Genomic DNA, 19,254 nt, shown 5'->3' on the forward strand with positions numbered 1-19,254 from the left:
GGAAACTCCTGCCTTGTTAGAGCTGATACAGAAAGAAAGAAACACTGAACTAAACAAAATTTTCTTCAACAAGTCTAATACTCCTTACAGCTTAGCATCTAAATTTATCAGATTAATCAAGAAACCAAATTCTTTTGCTACCAAAATAGGAAGAAGTGAAGCCCTGCTGTATTTAATCTTAAGCATAAATGTAGAACTATGCATGGACCATTCCTTTGCTTGAAATCAGCTGCTATACTTAACCTGAAGTAAACTGAGTGTTCTAGCTCTCAGTTGACTAGTCCTTACACTTAACCATCATGCATTGAATGAGCCATAAATTATTTGCCAGCACTGATCATGTTTTCCTGTATGTTTTGCAGAATTCAGCAGTAAGCTGAACCCTTCAGTTCCCATTTCTCTGGAATTCAACCTAATTTCAAACCATTGATATAAGCCTAATTTTGTTCTATCAAGGTTTTGCTAATCTGAAAATAAATTCAACCTACTCTTCTTTCATTCTTCACCAAAGCCCCAGAGGTCTTGGAAGATCCTGGATTTTCCTGAATTCTTCAGATTCCTATGAACTGAACTCTAATATTAACCCTAATCCAAACATAGAGCCTATGTATATCCCGCCAATTCATCCCAACGTGAGCTGCTGGAAACAGTGTGATGGATTTTTATTCCCCCTACCAGTTTCAGTCCACATCCTCACCCTGTGTGCCCCTTGGATCCAGAAATCATCTGACTCTCCAGCCCTCCTGAGTCCTGAATTGCATCCATACTCCTACTAGCTTAATCACAGCTTAGAGTTTAACCTGCAGTTGTGACTAGCACTTTCATCCTATGTTACCTTTCTAGATTAACTCTTTCTACCTGAACCTTTAGCTGCAACTCCAGCTTTCCCTGCAAGGACCCTATGCTATTCCGATTTTCATGCCTCCTTTTTCTGAACCCAGTTCTTTATACCAAACCTAACACAAGTTTCAGAATTTATCCTTCTCTGTTATGCTGCCACAAACCTTTCATAGTGCCATCCTCCATCAATTGTCCCATTTCTGTGAAAGCAAGTAATGAATAGATTTATCAAGATCCTGCACATCTACAAGAAATGCTGAAGTTACTGTGGGAGTGTCTAGACGAATAGACGAATGGAGGCCATTGCTCTGTAGCTATTCTAGAACTCAGACTGTGTGCTGTGAGTGGAAAAGATTGAACCTTTTTGCTTTCTGCATTTCCCAAGCTCAATGCATCTTAAAGCCAACTTCCTATCAAAGCTTATTTAGAAAGTGCATTAGGTTTAGAGTATGTGATTAGTGTGGGCCTGTGATGGAGGTTTGTATTGAATAAATGCTCAGGATTATCAAGCGGAGGGTTCAATACTATGAGTTGAACATGGCTTTTCATTATTTATTAGACACAAAAGAGATGTCATTGGTAGTTGAATGTTGGATTTCAGCAGTGTTTATTTTAAATGAGACTGGACATGCTCCTTTCCCCACGGGAAAAACCAGCTGAACTCATGCAGAGACATGAGGCATAGCCACAGCGGTGAGATCTGGGTATGTGAGCTTGGAAGAAGCGCGGGCTGCAGAGAACTGGGAGCGTGCCAGGATCTCAGCAGGGAGGTAACCTCTGTGAAGGCACCCAGGAAAAGCAGCAGGCTGGGTCAGGCTCTGGGCAAGGCTGTGTAGGATTGGAGCCAAAGCACTTGTTGTGATGTGATTAGCTCTAAAGAGGGATGCAGCTGCATAAACTTCACATCCACACTCATCCTGGGGAAGGAGCAAGCTCACATGACTGGGAACTCTGCTGCTTTTGGAGACACAAAGCAATCCACCTTGAGATCCTGGAGACAGCCTTCTCATACAGGAGGGCCCTTGCTCCTCTTTTTGCCCATCCTCCTGCACGCTCTTGTATGCCCTGTGGAAAGACATAGCAAAACGGTAATGTCAACAGTCAGGAGAGCATTGGGCCTGTTTGTTTGCTTGGTGACAGCTCAAGTTGAACAGAGCTGAACAGACCTACAGCATTAGCTGTCTGTCATAGGCACACAGAAGGACAGCATGCAGGGCAAGGGCAGACAGCTGGAAGGCATAAAAATGGTGTAAACTCCCATACTGCTGACAGCAGAGATGGATACCAACTGCGGGAGGGCCCTTTAAGGTACAGAGAAAAACATGACAGAAACAAGGAGAAATATGAATTTTTAATAATATAATGGTTGTGAAGGAATTTCAGAAAGGCAAGCAACTCCATCATGGATAAGGCAATGTGAATATCTGCCCACAACTCCCTAAATGTGACTTCCAGACCAGAATCTTGAAGTCTACCACCTGGCCCAGCTGTGAGCAGAGCTCTGTAGGACATGCTGAACAAGTCCAGGCATAAAGAGACAGACCAGCTCACCTCACTACATTCTGCATAGAGAAGATGGTCGCTGTGTAACATCTCTCTTTTACGTATACATTACACATAAACTAACTATTGGCAGAGATTAAGACAAATTCTTTCAGATTTGTAATTGGCACTACAGCAGGCTCTGTGTTAATTCTGTGCTCTGTGAAAGACTGGCCTTGTTGTGCTTCATTAGAAATGGCATTAAGGGGAGCATAATTCATTTATTCAGTTAAAATTATACCAGTTTTTCGCTATTCTTTATGTAACATTTACTTGTGGAAAGTGATGTTTTCAGAAATACTTGGTTATTTTATTGGTATTGTTTCCCTTATTTTTAGTGACTGTCTCTGCTTATGGAGGACATGAAGAATTATTTCAAAAAATATATACCTGTATTTCCTTCATTTTGTCTCATGGAGAAGCTCCTTGTTTTCACACCAACAGGGGAAAAAAAAAAAAAAATAAGAGAGAGAGAGTGCTTGGGGTTCTTTGGCAGGAAAATGAATGATAGAATTGTTAAGTTTGGAAAAGCCACTAAGGTGATCCAGTACATCCATAACCCCACTCCCACCGTGCCTACCAACCCACATCCCTCAGTGCCACATCTACATAGTTCTTGAACACCTCCAGGGACAGTGACTCCACCACCTCCCTGGGCAGCCTGGGCCAGTGCATCACCACTTTTTCTGAGAAGAAAATCTGTCTAATATCCAACTTGAATCTCCCCTGGCACAACTTCAGGCCATTCCCTCTTGTTCTACAACTAGCTAAACAGGAGAAGAGGCCAACCTCCATCGTACCACAGCCTCCTTTTAGAGAGTTGTAGAGAGCAATAAGGTCTCCCCTGAGCCTCCTCTTTTCCAGATTGAACAATTCCAGTTCCCTCAACTGCTCCACATAAGATTCACATGTATACAATTTTTAAAAATCTTAAGCAAGGGAAGTATTGAATGAATCTCTCTCTGATTCCCTATACTGCAGGGTGAAAAACAGACATACCAATGCACTTGCTTCACGAGTTGAAGGTGTTGTTGTCACTGCACCTCTGACATCAGTGTATAAATGTATTCATGAATGTAAATGTACTCAATTTAGGTGCTCATACGAGTCACAAAAACAAAGACATGTTGAGATTAACAAGTATTCAAAGTTGAACCTTTAATGTACAGCATAACCTACACTCTTCACAAGCATATCTGTGTGCAAGAACTTTACTTCCATTAGTGCATATGAGGAACAGACAGTTATGGATTTTTACATACAGATAATGAACATTAACTAGTTTTCAAGTCAATGCTAGATACTAATACTGAATTATTGTCCTTGAACTTAGTTGTAAATGTACCATTCCTATGCATATAGCCATACCAACTCTGCTTTTCTTGAAGAATATATTATGATAGGAATCCCCACAAAAACGAAGAGCACAAAGGTCTCCCACAGTGCCTTTGAAGCTCTTCCCCATAGGAGTTTATCTTCAAAGCCTGCCAGAGCTCCAACATTCCTACACTGCAGCTTCATTTTTGAAGTTCTCCAGGAAGCTTTGCTGCTGTGTGGCCTCAGGACACTTCTGCTATTTGTTTTTATTTCTCTTGTTCAGAAAAAAGTAAACCATGAAACCCAAACAATCCATTCGTTGGCTACCACAAGAGGGTGCAGTTGCATTTTGTTAAGTCTGGAGCCGACCACAGGTACCAAATGGGTGACTCTCTACCAAAATGACTAATAAAAGCAATCGTGGAAAAAATAAATCTCCTCGAGAACAGCAAAAGGCGAGGAAAGTTGTATTGAAACACACTGAATGTATTAATAAACAACACTTGTTTGTCAGGTGATGCTGACTTAAAAAAAACTAATACACTTAAAGTACCTCTGAAATCACTAGTAATTTGTCCGAGTGAAGACTCACAAGTGTTCCAAATTGAAGCACTCAGCTATGAAATGCACTTGTCCTTTTTAATTTGTCTTCACAGTCATTGTCAGAAACATCACAAACCAAGTAGAGCATTTTCTGCATTTACCAGCATGAGTCTGCAGTGACCATGGGTTTCAACAGCTGGGTGTGATAAAGCTCAGAATTGTCAGGATTGTCTTTCATGTCTGATTAGCAAGACTTTATGATACAATGGCTCCTGGAATGAAAGCACCCAACAGACTTGCCATGGAGGGACTAGAAGCCCAGTTCAAAAACTCTGCACACAAAGAACAACAACAACAACAAAATGATGCATGCCTGAAGAACCAGACAAGTGATTGTACAGTGTAGCTGATATATGATCCATGTGCCGACAGGCAGTTGTTGAAATAGCAGGCAGATTCCTGATCTGATCTCTTGCTCTGCTCTTTGGGCTTGCCATTCCCTTCAGCCTACACCACCCAAAGCCAGGGACTCCCCAGCTCTCAGTGAGTTCTGATCTGCATGGGACGCTTGGGTCAGAATTCACTCATGGGTGAAATCTGAGTGGTGACAATATTCAGAACTCAACTGGCTGCTCTGATGGTCACTTCTGTTTTTAAACCCAGTGAGTTATCTGATTATTACTCTAGGCAAAGCATGCAATTAACTTGGGTTGTGGGAAACAACAGGCCTTGTCCTCTGCATACCACTGCCAGTACGAAGTATGCCTTAATACAGAAGAAGCCAAGGCAAACTTTGCCACATTTAGCAGAGAAGTTGTCCTGAAATATAGACATTGAGGTGGCTGCCAATTCTAGAAAGACAATGGCTTTCTCTTAGAATTTGCTGCCTCCAGTTGCCAACAGGGACTCAAGGCTATGTGATGGCCTGGCAGGTTACCTAACTACCACTAACCTAAAACTTCAGGAAGAGCACCCCATACCTCATGCTTTGCTTTAAAAAAGTTTTGTGTCCCTTTTTTTAGAACTGAATGTAGCAGTATGTTTCTGAGTAACAAATAACAGAGAATTTTTCTAAAAACTTCATAGAAACATCATGGAATGGTTTGTGTAGGAGGGAACATTTAAGATCATCTGGTTCCAACCCTCTTGCTATAGGCAGGGACACCTCTCTCTAGACCAGGTTGCTCACAGCTCCATCCAGCCTGGCCTTGAATGCTACCAGGGATGGGGCACCCACAGCCTCATTGGGCAACATGTTCCACTGTCTCACCACTCTCACAGTAAAGTATTTCTTCCTAATATCTACTCTAAATCTACCCTCTTCCAGTTTAAAGCCATTTCCCTTGTCCTGCTGCTACATACCCTTAAAAAAAAAATAGTGCTTTTCCAGCTTTTTTTGCAGGCCCCCTTCAGGTACTGGAAGGCAGCTAATAAGGTCCTCCTGGACCTTTCTCCAGGCCTGAAGAGCCTCAATTCTCTCAGCCTGTCCCCATAGGGAAAGTGCTATAGCTCTCTGATCAATTTTGTGGCACTCCTCTGGACTCAGTCCAACAGCTCGATGTCCCTCTTGTGTTCGGGTCCCCAGAATGGAGTCTCATGAGAGCAGAGTAGAGGGGCAGAATCACCTCCCTTGACCTATTGGTCATCCTTCTCTTGATACAGTTGGCCTCCTGGACTGCAAGAGCACATTGCCAGCCTGTTGCCATGTTCAGACTTTCATTAACCGATATCCCCAAATCCTTTTCCTCAGGGCTTCTCTCAAGCCATTCTCTGCCCAGCCTGTATTTGTGCTTGGGATTGCCCCGACACAGGTGCAGGACCTTGCACTTGGCCTCACTGAACTTCATGAGGTTGGAATGGGCCCACCACTCAAGCCTGTCCAGCTCCATCTGAATGGCATCCCTTCTTTCTAGCATGTTAACTGCACCACTCAGCTTGGTGTCATCTGCAAATTTGCTAGGGTGCACTTGATCCCACAAGTGAGATCCCAAATTTAGCTTTAAATATGTTTAGCTTTAGCTATGTTTCTAAAGCTAAAAGCTGAAGCTTTTGCTCTGTAGACTTTTATTTTTTTCAAAAGCAGTGGTCAGTTTTTTAAAAAGTTCACAGTTGTGAAGTCTCAAGTGTAGTTTTTCATTTCAAAGGCTGAAGTTTTCCACAAGACTTCTAAATTTTTGAAAGAAACAGTTTTTGAAGGTCTCTGTGAAACATCATATTTTAAATGTGTTGAAATGTATCAAGCCATGCCACATGGATTTCATCACGTTACATTCACTGTCTATGAAATATATTTACCTTTATACTCGTGTAAAATATGGAGATGATATAAAATTCTCATTGCCAGGTTGGAGTATTCCTAATGTTCTCTGGGGAGAATATTTTCAAATGTGTATGGTTCTGGCTTGACATCTTCTCTTTATTGCTGCTCCAGAATTTTCTGTTCATGTTTTTTAGTTGAAAAGTGGTTTCTGCAATATTATTTTTTTCCACAGGAAAAAGTTGGTTATGCCAAAACAATGTAATGTCCCTGTGGGAAAATAAAAGAGAATCCAAAATGTTTTGAACTGTCCAAGCAAATCAAAATGTTTTGCTTCAGGATGGTTTGTCATTACTCATCAGGAGTTTGTCATGGTTTAGGCTCCTCATTTTCCCTGTCATCTGGGGTCCCTGGATGGATTATATTTTCCATAAAGAACAATAGAGTCCCTTCTAGCTGTGTTAGGATGATCCATCAAAGAAGCCCCAAGCCCACATTTCAAAACCCAAATATTTTTGAGCTTTCCATGTTTTATTATTCTTCCCAATTAGAAAACAAAAGCAAAAATATGGGACAGTGTGGAACAGACATTCTGATTTTCATACACTCTGTTTCAAAGAACCAAGAATAGGATAAGCAAATTCCTGTGCTTTGGAAAATCCCTTTTTAACCAAAAATGAAAGGAAAAACAAGCAGAAGGAAGCAACATTAATGTAACCTTTAGTGCTACATATTTTGAGTTAATATTTCTCTTATTTTCTTTAACTGTATTTGTCTCCATGTTATTAATTTTGTCCCATTATGAGAATGACAGATGCATTCTTTTGTCATATAATTACAGTTTATTCTATGAACAATGAAATATCTGTTACATGACATTATTTGGCTGCTACAGACTATTTAAAGAAATGTAGGGACTAAAAGGAAATAGTGAAGTAAGATATTTTTTAAAAAATTGAAGATTTTTATATTCCCATCACAGTTTTGCAGTTCCCCAAGCCAACAGGATAAATTAATTATGTACTTAAGGGAAATAAAGAATACCTGTCTGCTCCATTTTTTTAAGAGTAACTCAAAATTCAGAGAAACACATGTTGATACAAGTTTTCCAGTCTAAAAAAAAAAAAAAATTAATTAAAATTTGGCATTTTTATAGCTTTCAGTTCTAAGCTCATGGTATATAGAGAGTTTTCTGTTGAACGCAGCAGTTTTTTCCTGCCTTTTGAAGAATACAAACATTAGAAGTTCCAAAAAGCTATGATGTATCCCCAGCATAAACATTTGTGCAGGGGGCTCGGGCTGGGTTTTGCTCTGCTTGTTTCCCCACTTGAGAGCTAGCTCTTCAAGAAGCACGCTGATGACAGAGCAGGATAAAGAAGCAGCCTGCAGAACAAGAGAAGAGCAACATGGAAGCAGAGCCTTCCTCATTTATTCATTCTTGTATTTTTCTGTTCTTTTTAAGCCAGGCGTGGAGAAGGGAAAGGCCACTGATACTTTCCCACAATGATTGTTGCGCAGTGGGAGGTCCATCCCAGCTGTACATTTCTACCTAATTGCAAAGAAATGCTGGCTTTGCCTTTGAAGCCTTGGAGCGGAGCATCTCCAGGCTGCTTGGCAAGCAGGGCTTGTGGGAGGATATGCAGATAGTCTGGGGAGAACTCAGCTTAGATGAGCTAAGCCCCTACATGCAAAGTGAGGCTGTGCAGAGACTTACTCACCACCAGGTCAAATGTGGGTGTATTATTATGAGATACCACAAAAGGCATATCCCTGACATCAGCATGGGAGATTTGCAAAATCTCAAATGACTGCTCCCAGTCTGGAGGTTGAGGTGCTTCTCTGTAGATTGCCTGGCAAAGTTACTTTCTTTTAACATGAGAGCAGCAGATTTCACAGTGCAAGTGTCCCAGCAGTGAAGCAGATGATTGCCAAGAACAACCTCAGCACAAGAAATTGAAGAAGCCAAAGAACTCTTACCAGTAATATTAAAAAGCATTACCTAGTGGCAAGGCTGCTTTCAGTAAATCCAGGCTTCTTCCATCACTTACTGTGTTGTTGTTTTCTGTTTACATTTTAACAGTGAGTTTACCATAAGTGCCTCTTCTCCAGCTCTTGTTACCTGGGCCGGCTCACTCCTGACGCTCTGTTCACCCTTAGGGAAGAAAAAAAGGGCTGCAGCTGCTTTAGCAAAGCTGAGCAGGTAGGAAGAAAGGAACAAGGGGGTATTTATCTGAAGCTTGGCTAGAAAAGATCCATGCAGGGCCCAGAGACACACATCAGGAAATCATAGCCATTGTTTTCTCCCTCCTTCCCACCACTTCTGTCTCTTCTATATCACTGCAATCACACTGGGGTTTTCTAAAGTCTGAATTGCAGGAAAATTCAGAAAGTTCTGGCTGCAGCTGAGGTTAAGTAAGGTAACATCGATCTCCTCCACATGTGGTAACCTCTTTCCTCATAGAAGTAAGCACAACCATAGATATATATACCCTTCCCCAGCAAAGTTGTACCAACCAAATCTCAGCTTTTAGAAAACTGTTAGGAGACTCAAACTGGCTGTGATCGTGTTGGCAGAACTGTAAAAGTACAGGAAAAAAATGATAGTTGCAGTTATGCTGACAGACCTGAGGAGACTGCAACCTCCAGCTGAAGGAACAGTGATGAGAAAACAGAAGACGGAGGTTAAACAACAAAGATGCAGGGCTTGCCAAGAAAAGAAACAATGCATCTGACGGCTGCCCAATTTTCTGAGATCTCTAGATGGTACACAACGTTTGTGTTCACCTGCAACGTTGAACATGACAGTGAGCAGCCCCATCCTGATCAAAGCTCCACTCTAAGGATTTGTTTGGCATCATAGACTGCAGAATGATTTTGTTCCTGGAACTATTCCCAAATTAATAAACATCAACACATTCATCTAAATGAAGAGGGAAGGCTTTCTGGTGCCCAGACAATTATTCTCAAAACACTAGGGCCGTAATAACAACCTACCATGGAACATTCAGATCTATTAAGGATTAACACACAACAAAGGGCACTGGCACAGGCCTGAAGAAGTTGTCCATCTTCAGTCAGTGGGAGAGCTCAGAAGAACGGACCACACTAAGAGCAGAGGAAGTACCAGCCAGCCATGAGCAGGAGGAGAAAACAGGAATAGAGCAGGGATGATGGGATGGTGGGGGAGAGGCTCCATAGGAAAGCTGGTCTAAAGGGCTATCATAAGACAATGTGCATAATTGCTATGCCTTTGTAAAAAGGAACTTGCTGAATTCTGCTCCAGTTCACTTATGAAGTCACATATAAAAGCTCTGTGATAGCATGTATATTCAACAGCCAAAAGTCAGTTTGTGCTGGGAAATAATTGAATTCGGAGTGGAATCCCCCAACATCTCTCTCTAAATGTTGTATTCACTTGGATTTTTCATCTGATAATACTGAGTTTCTTCCACAGTACTTTCTTAGGCAGTCAGCTCAATGTACAACAATAATTTAATAAGTATAACCAATAAGCAGATGTGCAAATCTCCCAAAGTCAGTGGAAAATGTTCCGTTACACAGGCTGGTAAGTGAAGTGAGAAGTCTTTTAAAGGCTCTGAATGACTCAAGCACTGATGTCAAAACCAAAAGTAGTTCAGGTCAGTTTTAACACGTATTTCTTTTTCTCTTGCTGTTTGTTCCTTTCCCTTCTGAGCAAGAGTGCGCGACCTGCTTTGTGAGGAAGAGAGCGTAAGTTACAAATCCCTCAAAAGAGAACAATGATTCAAGAATTGCATTACAATTTTCTTCACATCCACAATTTCACAAGCTTCAGATTTTTCAAATGTGAAACTTAAATGAAAGATCTGGATCTCTGCAGCTTTCATGCAGGAACCAAGGATACAGGATCTGTAGCTGCTGCCATAGTAGGGCTGAGTGTTAAGTGTTCACCATACATAACACTGCCCTTGAAATAAAAGCAGTAGTTATTTTAAGTAACCATAAACAATACTCATGTGCAATTCAAAGCAGATCGGATATAAAGAGATAAAGATTAGAGTACAGCAATACGGCTTTCATTATACAATGTAATCCAGCGTGTCTGATATAAGTGGATGTGACACAAATGTAAATAGCAACAGGTTTAGAAGCATGGCATTTTCCAAGATAGAGTATAGCATGCATTCAGAAGTAACTTTAAACGATTTCCCAACTAATGTTTGAATCAATGTTGTGTGTTTTTTTTTAAAGCCTCCACACACTTGCTAAAAGTATGACATGTAAGTAGTTAGTCATGTTTCACAAGATCACAGGGAAATGCTATTTGCATTTGAGTAAGAATGGAATACTTAATGTTTCAGATAGAAGTGAGTACCAAACATGTGGATCCTGGACGTTTGGAGAAGTAGAATGATTTTATGGCAAAATGGGGCATTTCTGAAGAAAACCTATAGAAGTTTAACACAAAGTTTAAATAGAATTTTTGCTTCAGAATAAGAAAAAAATGACAGATCCACCACCCGGTGACTTAACACTGCTTCTTCACTGAACTACTAGATTCAAACGTAATTTGCATTATACACAAGTAAAATGTTTTGACTTGTAAAAATCAATGATTTTATTTCACTCAAAGAAATTAACATGACAAAACAAAAATATTTATTAAAGCACTTAAAAATAAGAATGTAATGAATGCTAACCCATACCAAGAAGAACTGCTTATTATAATTTGATCACACAGTACACTAAGCAATGGGAACTTAGCCTGTGAATTTTGGACGATGCTTCTATAAAAGGCCAATATTTTCCACACTTTTGAAAATAAGATGAGGCCTTGACTACCACTTATTTCTCAAAATGAAAGGATGAATGTAAGTTAGGGTATCTTTTAGAAGTTGTTTGCAAGGGGCCATGAACCATTCCAGTATTTTATTTTTTATTCTGATTTACTGAAAAACAATCCCACTGATTATTTTCAAGAATGTCTCAGTGTTTCCAAGTTTCTACATGCCTACAATGTGTACCATACATTAACCACCAGCACACACTGCTAAAGCCCTTCAGAAAACCCCTGCCCACCTCCTGCAAAATCTCAGGATACAAGTTCTGCTTTCCTCAAGTCTCAGGATACAAGTCCTGTGTTCCTCAATCACAAATCTGCACACCCACATCAGTGCCTGAAATATCCCAGACTGCTCTCCTACACCTCTATTCCTGTTCCTTCCTTCTTTCTGCTCTTATACCTGTGTTCCCACTAAAAATACTTCCTTTGGCATAGTAAGTTCTTTATCCTACCAATCACTGGGTAATTTGAACCAAAAACGAAAATGCATTTAGAACTGCATAGATATAAATGATCACCTTCTTTAGGAATCAATTCAAATACGTAACAATTTTCACAATCTACATTTAGGATATTACACATAATCTTTGTGATTATGTTAATGCCAACCTTAACAGCAGCATTTTTCCTGGAATACCAGAAACACAATGCAGCTGATGAATTCACAGATGCTGATCCTGCCTGAAGCACTGGACAAAAAATGGTACCCTGCACCTGGTAGCAGCAAACCACAGCAGCAGCACCTCACATTGTATTCCACACATGCTACAGCAGATTAGTGCAGCTCCTCCTTCCTTGTCCTGTGCAAAGTCAAAAACATTAATTTAAACCACAACAGTAAAAAGGCAGTGAAATTCCCCAAAGCAGACACTGGCCTTAGCTGACTCTCAGATGAGATTTGTGCCAGCTACAGCTGCTCTCCTGAATGAACAGGAAGGGGCTAAGCCCAACCTTTATGGTTTATGGCACATACAGCACTGCAGCAGATTTTAGAGCCCACTCAATAGCAGCAGAGCAGTAGCATAACAGGGCTTTACCTAGGTGAAATGTGGCAACAGGCTTCAGGCTGACTCACAGGCAGAAAGTGGCAATGACAATCCCAAGTCCTCTTCAGCATAGAGGTAAAGGGAGTGACAAGCAGCTTGATAGGTTTAAATCACCTGTTTGATGTGACCTTATAAAAACAAGGAAAGCTGAGACTGTCAGGAACAAATGCAAGAGAATTTAAGAAGTAGCCTGCTTTTTCACTGCAATGAAAGCATGCCTGGCCTCCACGACTCCAGGCCCTAATCCATTCTTTCCCATCCATGTGATGTGGTGTAGGGCTGAGATTGTTGCCAGCTAGCAGAGTGGCCATCACGTCTTCTTCCAAACTGATGTACTATTTAAATCACATGGGGCTTGAAATTAAGCATGCCACTCCCTTCAGAAAGAGGGGCAACAAGCATAAACTGGAACACAGGAAGTTCCATGCAATTTCTTTACTGTGAGCGTGATAGAGCACTGGAACAAAGCTGCCCAAAGAGGTTGTGAAATCATCTTCTCTGGAGGTATTCAAGACCCAGTTGGAACCTTTCCTGTGTAATCATCCACTCTAGGGAACCTGCTTAAGCAGAAGGGTTCCCTAGACATCCCTTCCAACCCCTACGATTCTGCAATTAATTATCAACAGAAGTTGATCACCAGTGCAGCTTAGTATTATTTGTGGTGGTACATCTGGACAGTCAATAGCATAAATGCACAGACGACAGCAAGAGAAGGCTGCAGATAACTGCTGGGTCTTTCAGAAGTCCAACACACTCCCTACATTGGTCTTCGGGAGAGAAACCAATCAGAGAGCTAGTATAGACTGAGAATGCCAGAAAACCTTTCGGTATCACGTGTGCACAGCCAGATGCTGAGAAAAATCCCATCCACTTCAGGCCTGAAACCTAGGCATTGAGTTACACTGACAGCTGGCAAGAGCCAATATGCCTCTAAGCATACAGCTTTAGCCCAGAGCTGCTACATTTCTTAAAGAAAAATGAGTAACCCAAAAACACAGTGATAATAATATGCTTATTATCAGTCTGCTTTTCAGATACCCAAGTTTTACTCTTCTGCTATAAACTTAACTGTCCAACTGTGTTTGCCCACATACAGGAAAGGAAAACACGAGGAATACTGGAGGTCAGCCTTGTAGGCTTGGAGGACAGCTGCAAGCCCTGACTGTGCTGCGAAGCACTGACCAGACCCAGAGCTCTGACTGCTCCTTGGTTAAATAATTCATCACCCAGCTCAATTTGTAAAACTCGTTGTTGATTTCTAAATTAAAAATCAATTCTGTAATAACGTGATTTAGGCTCCTAACAGGACAGGAAAATGATAAACTCCACTACTCTAACAGGGTTTCATGAGTATGATTTATGGTAGGGAACATCACAACCTGAAACACCTTTGCATTATTATTTTATACACATATATATCTTCTGTTAACTGCCTAGTGTATTTATGATCTTGTAAAAGCAAATACTTGTATCTGACTTCAGCTAAAAGACAAATGGTTTTACTCTCCATCATTGCCTAGAAATGGGACCTCCTGCTTGATTGTTTTAAAGATTAAGTACATTGTATTAGATTCTCATTATGGACCTATACAATTATCAGTCAGTCTTCACACCAAATAAAGGTGCAAGAGATAAATTTAGCTATTAATGAGCTGAAAACTAAGCTAATTCTGAATGACAGCCACCAATCTGACTGTGTAAACTTCAATAAACTGGGTTCCTTGGGGTGTTTTTCTCTCAGTTCTTCCTGCAGTCACTCCGTATCATTAAGGCTAGAAAAGACCACTAAGAACATGTAACCATCAACCCATCCTCACCACGCCCGCTAACCATGTCACTCATTGCCACCTTTACACATTTCTCAAACACCTCCAGGGACGGTGACTCCACCACCTGCCTCACCACTCCTGAACAGAAAAGTTTCCTAATACACAACCTCAGATACCCAAGGCCAGGTGAACCAGCCTAGATATCTCGATTACTTGGCCTGACTTCTGATAGATGACCTCAGAAGACTATAACTGCATTTGAAGGACCTTTATCTTGAAGTCCATCTTCACACAAACCCAGCTTTTCTTTTTCAAACACGCGACGCTGACCTCTGGCACTGAGACCAACGGGATGTACCTGTCTGACTCAAACCCATAACACACACCAAGCCTGGACATCCCCGGCTGCGCAGTTAAAGAGTAATTTCTCCACACCTTTCCCACGGCAGGCGGAAAAGCTCAGAGCTGAAGTCGCACACCTGAAAGGCGTCAAGCAGGAGGAAGGCAGCCGGGCTCTCGGCAGCCCCCCCCCGAAAGGCCCCGATCGGGGGCTGCCCCTCGCGGCCGCCACCATGTTGGCTCGGTGCGCGGCGCCGCCGAGGAGGGGTCCGCCCGGCTCCTCCCCGCGGCCTCTGATCGGGCGCGGAGCTTCGCCGCGCCTCACCCGGGCGCCCGCGGGCAGCGGGGCGAGGCGGAGCGCGGCGGAGGAGGGGCCGGAGGTGCCCGCCGGAGAGCCCGGCCGTAGGGGCGGGGAGTCTCCTCCTCCCGCCGCCAGGCTCCGGCTCCTCGCACGCACCGGAGCGCCCGGCTCCCTCCTCCTGCTCCTTTTCCCTCCTCCCTTCCCCTCCTCCCCCCCTTCCCTCCCCGGGTCGCCGCGGCTCCGGGAGGAGCGGGGGGGACCCCGCTTCCTTCCCTCTCCCCCTCCTTCTCCCACCCGCGCGCCGCCGAGGACGGGCAGGTGAGCACCCGGCCGCGGCCCCGTACCTCCCCCCCCCCCCCGCCCCGCGGGAGAGGCGGCCGCGATGGCGGCGGCGGCGGCGCCCGGCTGAGCGCTAGGCCCCGGCCGCCCGCGCCCGCCCCCGGCCTCTCCCCGCGGGGCCGCCCGCCTCGCCCCCACCCCCGGGTGGGGACCTCGGCCCCTTCGCGCAAAGTTTCTCGGCAACTTTCTGCCCGCCCCCGGGCCCCGCGGGGGGCTCGGAGCGTCGGGGGTGGGTGCGCGCCGCCTCGACCGGCGATGGCCGCGCCGGCTCCGGGAGCTGCTGGAGCGGCGCTGGGGCCGGAGCGCAGGAAACGCGTTCCCGCCTCGGCTCTCGCTCGGCCGCGCGTGTGTCGTTATCTGCTGCTTTTCGCTCGGCGCTCGGCTCGGTGTCGCTCCACCTAGCAGGAACGCGACTGCTTTACATTTCTGAGTCATTAATTTAAATGTGCCATCGTAACGCTTCGTCAATCCCCCTCGTGTTCCTGGCGATTCAGGGGAAAAAAAAAAAAAAAAAAAAAAAAAAAGGATGTAAAGCCCGATTCCTGCAGTGCAACTTTCTGCGTGTGAAGTTACGTGCAGGAGGACGGCTGCGCGTTTTCTTTCTCTTATACGGCTTTAAGTACGTGGGTTTGTTGCGTTTGTTTCAAAGTGGGACCTTCCAGATGCCTGATGTGGCACATATGTGCTTCTTTGTATCGGGAGTGAGTGGGGTGTAAACGTGTCTGACCCTCGCAGAGCCTGAAGAGGTTTCTCCAGGCCTACCTGCTGCATTTGAGCCAAAGCAGAGGGTAACATTAGTTAAAAACAGGTATTTGAATGCACTTAAATGAGCAGAATGGTCCCCAAGTGGTTTAGAACGTGGTGACGCAGAGTGTGTCACCAACAGAAGTGTGTTGTATTTCTCTTAATAGTTCATAGACAGCTGAATGAAATTTCAGGCAAGTTTTGCAAGCGAAATTGACCTTTAGTCAAGGAAGCAAGATACAAAAGTTTACTTTGGAGCCTTCTCTTTCATTTTTGAAAGGTACGACTGGGAAGAGGGGTTTACAATTAAGTTGTGTTGTCGGTTACATTTGCAGTGTGTGAAGTACAGCATTGCCATAACTCAGTGTTACTGCAGACTTGATATAAGTGTAAGAATTGTTCCTTTCCGGCTGACAAAACAGAATACAGAATCATAGGGTTGGAAGGTACCTCTGTAAATCATTGGGCCCAACCCCCTGCTAAAGCAGGTTCCCTACAGTAGGTCGAGCAGGAAAGCCTCACACTTGCACCTGTGTTTCCTATGCACATTTGTAAATTTAGCTCTAGGATGTTCCTACTGAACATGCGCGTGGATCTGGGTGCTCTGCACAGCCGGGGTGCGAGGGTTAATCTAAGGATAAGGTACTTTTGTGGCACGAACAGTGGGAGCAGTGCTGAGAGGGACTGTGGTGGATTTCAAAGGACAAAAAAACACAGTACCAAACGTGGGACTGTGGATTTGGTTGGTAGCAATGCTTCCCTATGATTATTTTATTCCACGGGTTTTGTTAGCTTTATTTCCTCAGGAAGAGCAGCTCAAGTGCAACCACAACATCTGCATGCCTGTCGTATGTAAGTCTTCCAGCTGTCAGCCAATCTCAAACACATTTGGCAGCAGAGGTCTCCCAGGTGGAATATTTCTAAGAAATTTCTAAAATTAAGGAAGCTAGGTAGGAAAGTGCTCTTAATCTGCCCACCAGAGAGTTTACATAATCATTTCTCTCAAGCTGGAAATCGATGCAGGAAGTCAGACTTCCCTGGTTTTGCTGCTCACAGGGCTACTTGTGCACTTATTAAAAACTTTCTAATTTTTGGATCCTGGTATTGTTGTTTGGAATCTGGAGAGCATCATTTGGAATGAAGGTGAGCCCCAGGTAGCTTTGATCTGTATTTCATAATATGAAGAGAGTTTTTAATTGATTGATTCCTTTTTAATGCATCCAGGGAACTGTTAGATAGTAAATAAAACAATTGAATGATATTAAAAGTGTACTGGAATTGCCAATTTATTTGAAATAGAGAAATATCATAAAATCATACTTAATAAATCTTTGGTGTGCTGCACACTGTGCAACAGAATTGTTTCTCAAAAAATTGCAACTTATAATTTAGATTTTTATCAATACTAGTCCTCTCTGGAGGAATATTCTTTATTCTGAGACTGACGTACTTTCTGCAACTCCAGAAGGAAAAAATCAGGACTGTGTTCACTGATAAATGCCTGTTGTCACATGACAGGGATGTGCACATCCGTGTTGTGGCTCATGTCAGTTCATGTGGCCAAAGTTTGCTTTAGGAGCTGCACAGTTTTACTTTCCTGTGCGCTCTGCCTGTGGACAAAAGCAGTATGTTTTCACAGATAATTCCTCATGTTCAGACCGTTAGCTAAAAGAAACACATTCTTTCATCTTTATCCACTATGTGGATCAAACTTTTCTCTTCTTCTTTGAACGCAGTTTGAGTAAGCTAGCTTTATGTTAATTTTAAAACACAAAGAATACTTCAAGAACTTATTGTGCTGTGTCATATTAAGCAACCTTCTGTGGACAGGATGCCTTCCATGCACAGACTCTGAGAAGCCCTTCTGAAAGGTATTGTGCTTCTAGCACTGAAGTCCTCTGATAGTTGACATAATAGGCTCAGTGCTGAGAGAGAAATGTGGTTCCTAAAACTGAAAAATAGAGCTTAATTTTTTACCTGAAGGAAAGATCTTGGGCTGTGAGAAGACAGCTCATTCTCTGCATTTCTTTTGGTTTTGTTTTTGAAGAACTAGTAGGGTGCTGTTTTACAGTGATGGATTTTATGATGTAGCAGCCACTTTTAAGAAAAAATAATACTTTTTGAATACAAACAAATTCCTTTACAGTTACCATATGGTAACTTCTCTCAATCACTACAATCCTGGGCTGCATTGGAAGCAATGATTTAGAACTGTAGGGTTCCAGACCTTGTTATCAGTTCCCAGATTTTTGTAGCAAACTGGTGAAATTGCCATTGTATGCTGAAGGGGAAAATGTATCACTGAGAAGATGCTGTCAGCTAACTGAAGGACGGGTTTAATTTTAGTTTTTAGGAGGTCATTCTTACTGCCATTTCTACCTATGGGAACAGGATTTGTTCTCAGTAGTGCCAATGCATCAAAGCAAAAATCAGCACCGAGGCAAGTTACAGAAGTGAGAGGTACTGCACCCTTGGGTAAAGTTAACACACGTGGCTGATTGTAAGATTGGAGATAGAAATGATAGTAATGGTAGAGTTAGAGTGAGCAAAACTTATTAGTTGTGCATGAGTTTTGTTCTCTTCAGGTTTAAGTACATATTCTATAAATGTGAAGAATAGCTGGAAATAGGAATGGAAATACCAAGCATCCCTCTGTTGTCACTTCAGGCATATGCCTACATGATGCACCGCATCTCACTCTTCTTACAGGCCAATAATCCAAAGCTGTGCTCAGCTGCAGTGTGTCCCTGAGCTGAGGACTTCCCCCCCCTTGGCTTTTACCTGAGCCCTGCAGCCAAGCAGGGTGCTGCAGTAGGGATCCTCAGTGAGCAGAGTGTGGGCTGTGTTGACCATTATCACTGAGGCTGGGGTATTGTTTTGATTTTTGTCTTGACTATAGTCTTAGTTAATGGTGCAGGATATAGCAGGAGAGTGCAGGGGAAGTAATGACTGCTAAAACCTCAGGCTGACATTATCTTTTTTTCAGCTCCTTGAGTACTCTAGGATGCCGCATGTGGAATTAGATGATGTTTTTGGCTGGTCCTGACTCTATTTTATCTTTTAGTTTTGTAGGACTAATGCTATTTTGGTAGTATTGTGTAAGATGTAATCGATACTGATATCTATTAGCATCTCAAGTGTTGACGTAAGTCTTGGATTCTGATGGTGCTACTGAACTTCAAATAGGTTGCCATTCAAATGAGTACTTCAGGAGGAAGTGAAACTTCTGTGGCTTAAGATGCATGTTTCTGTGGTTTTCTTCACACCAGAAGTCTAGAGAAGCCTGAAGAAGTTAAAAGATTCTTCGGAAGATTTGAGCTATCCTTTCTGTTCAGATTTTAGGTTGAGGTAAGCTAGGCTTAGAAAAGTAGATAACTTCATTTGCTTCCATTGAC

The 19,254-nt window shown here is 42.9% G+C and overlaps 1 protein-coding gene and 1 long non-coding RNA gene across 4 annotated transcripts in view; one reads left to right on the plus strand and one right to left on the minus strand.

The window, feature by feature from the left end:
* Positions 1-1,508: 1,508 nt before the first annotated feature.
* LOC149918559 (uncharacterized) lies at positions 1,509-14,838 on the minus strand. Of its 3 annotated transcripts, XR_016465125.1 has the most exons (6): positions 11,931-14,838; positions 9,494-10,210; positions 8,499-8,651; positions 7,544-7,612; positions 6,538-6,769; positions 1,509-1,905 (listed from the first exon to the last, which is right to left on the minus strand). It is a non-coding gene; the product is annotated as an uncharacterized LOC149918559 (long non-coding RNA). The 3 variants fall into 3 exon arrangements; XR_016465124.1 differs by having other exon boundaries at positions 8,499-10,207; XR_016465123.1 differs by having other exon boundaries at positions 8,499-10,210.
* A 29-nt stretch (positions 14,839-14,867) lies between these two features.
* Positions 14,868-19,254, plus strand: part of YES1 (YES proto-oncogene 1, Src family tyrosine kinase) — a 48,429-nt gene continuing 44,042 nt past the window's right edge. The window contains exon 1 of the mRNA XM_031612765.2: positions 14,868-15,094. The gene's annotated coding sequence lies outside the window, so the exon portion shown is untranslated. The remainder of the gene's footprint in view (positions 15,095-19,254) is intronic.

This window comes from Phasianus colchicus, chromosome 3, assembly GCF_987193195.1.
Source record: "Phasianus colchicus chromosome 3, bPhaCol1.hap1.1, whole genome shotgun sequence".
NCBI classification, from domain to species: Eukaryota; Metazoa; Chordata; class Aves; order Galliformes; family Phasianidae; genus Phasianus; species Phasianus colchicus.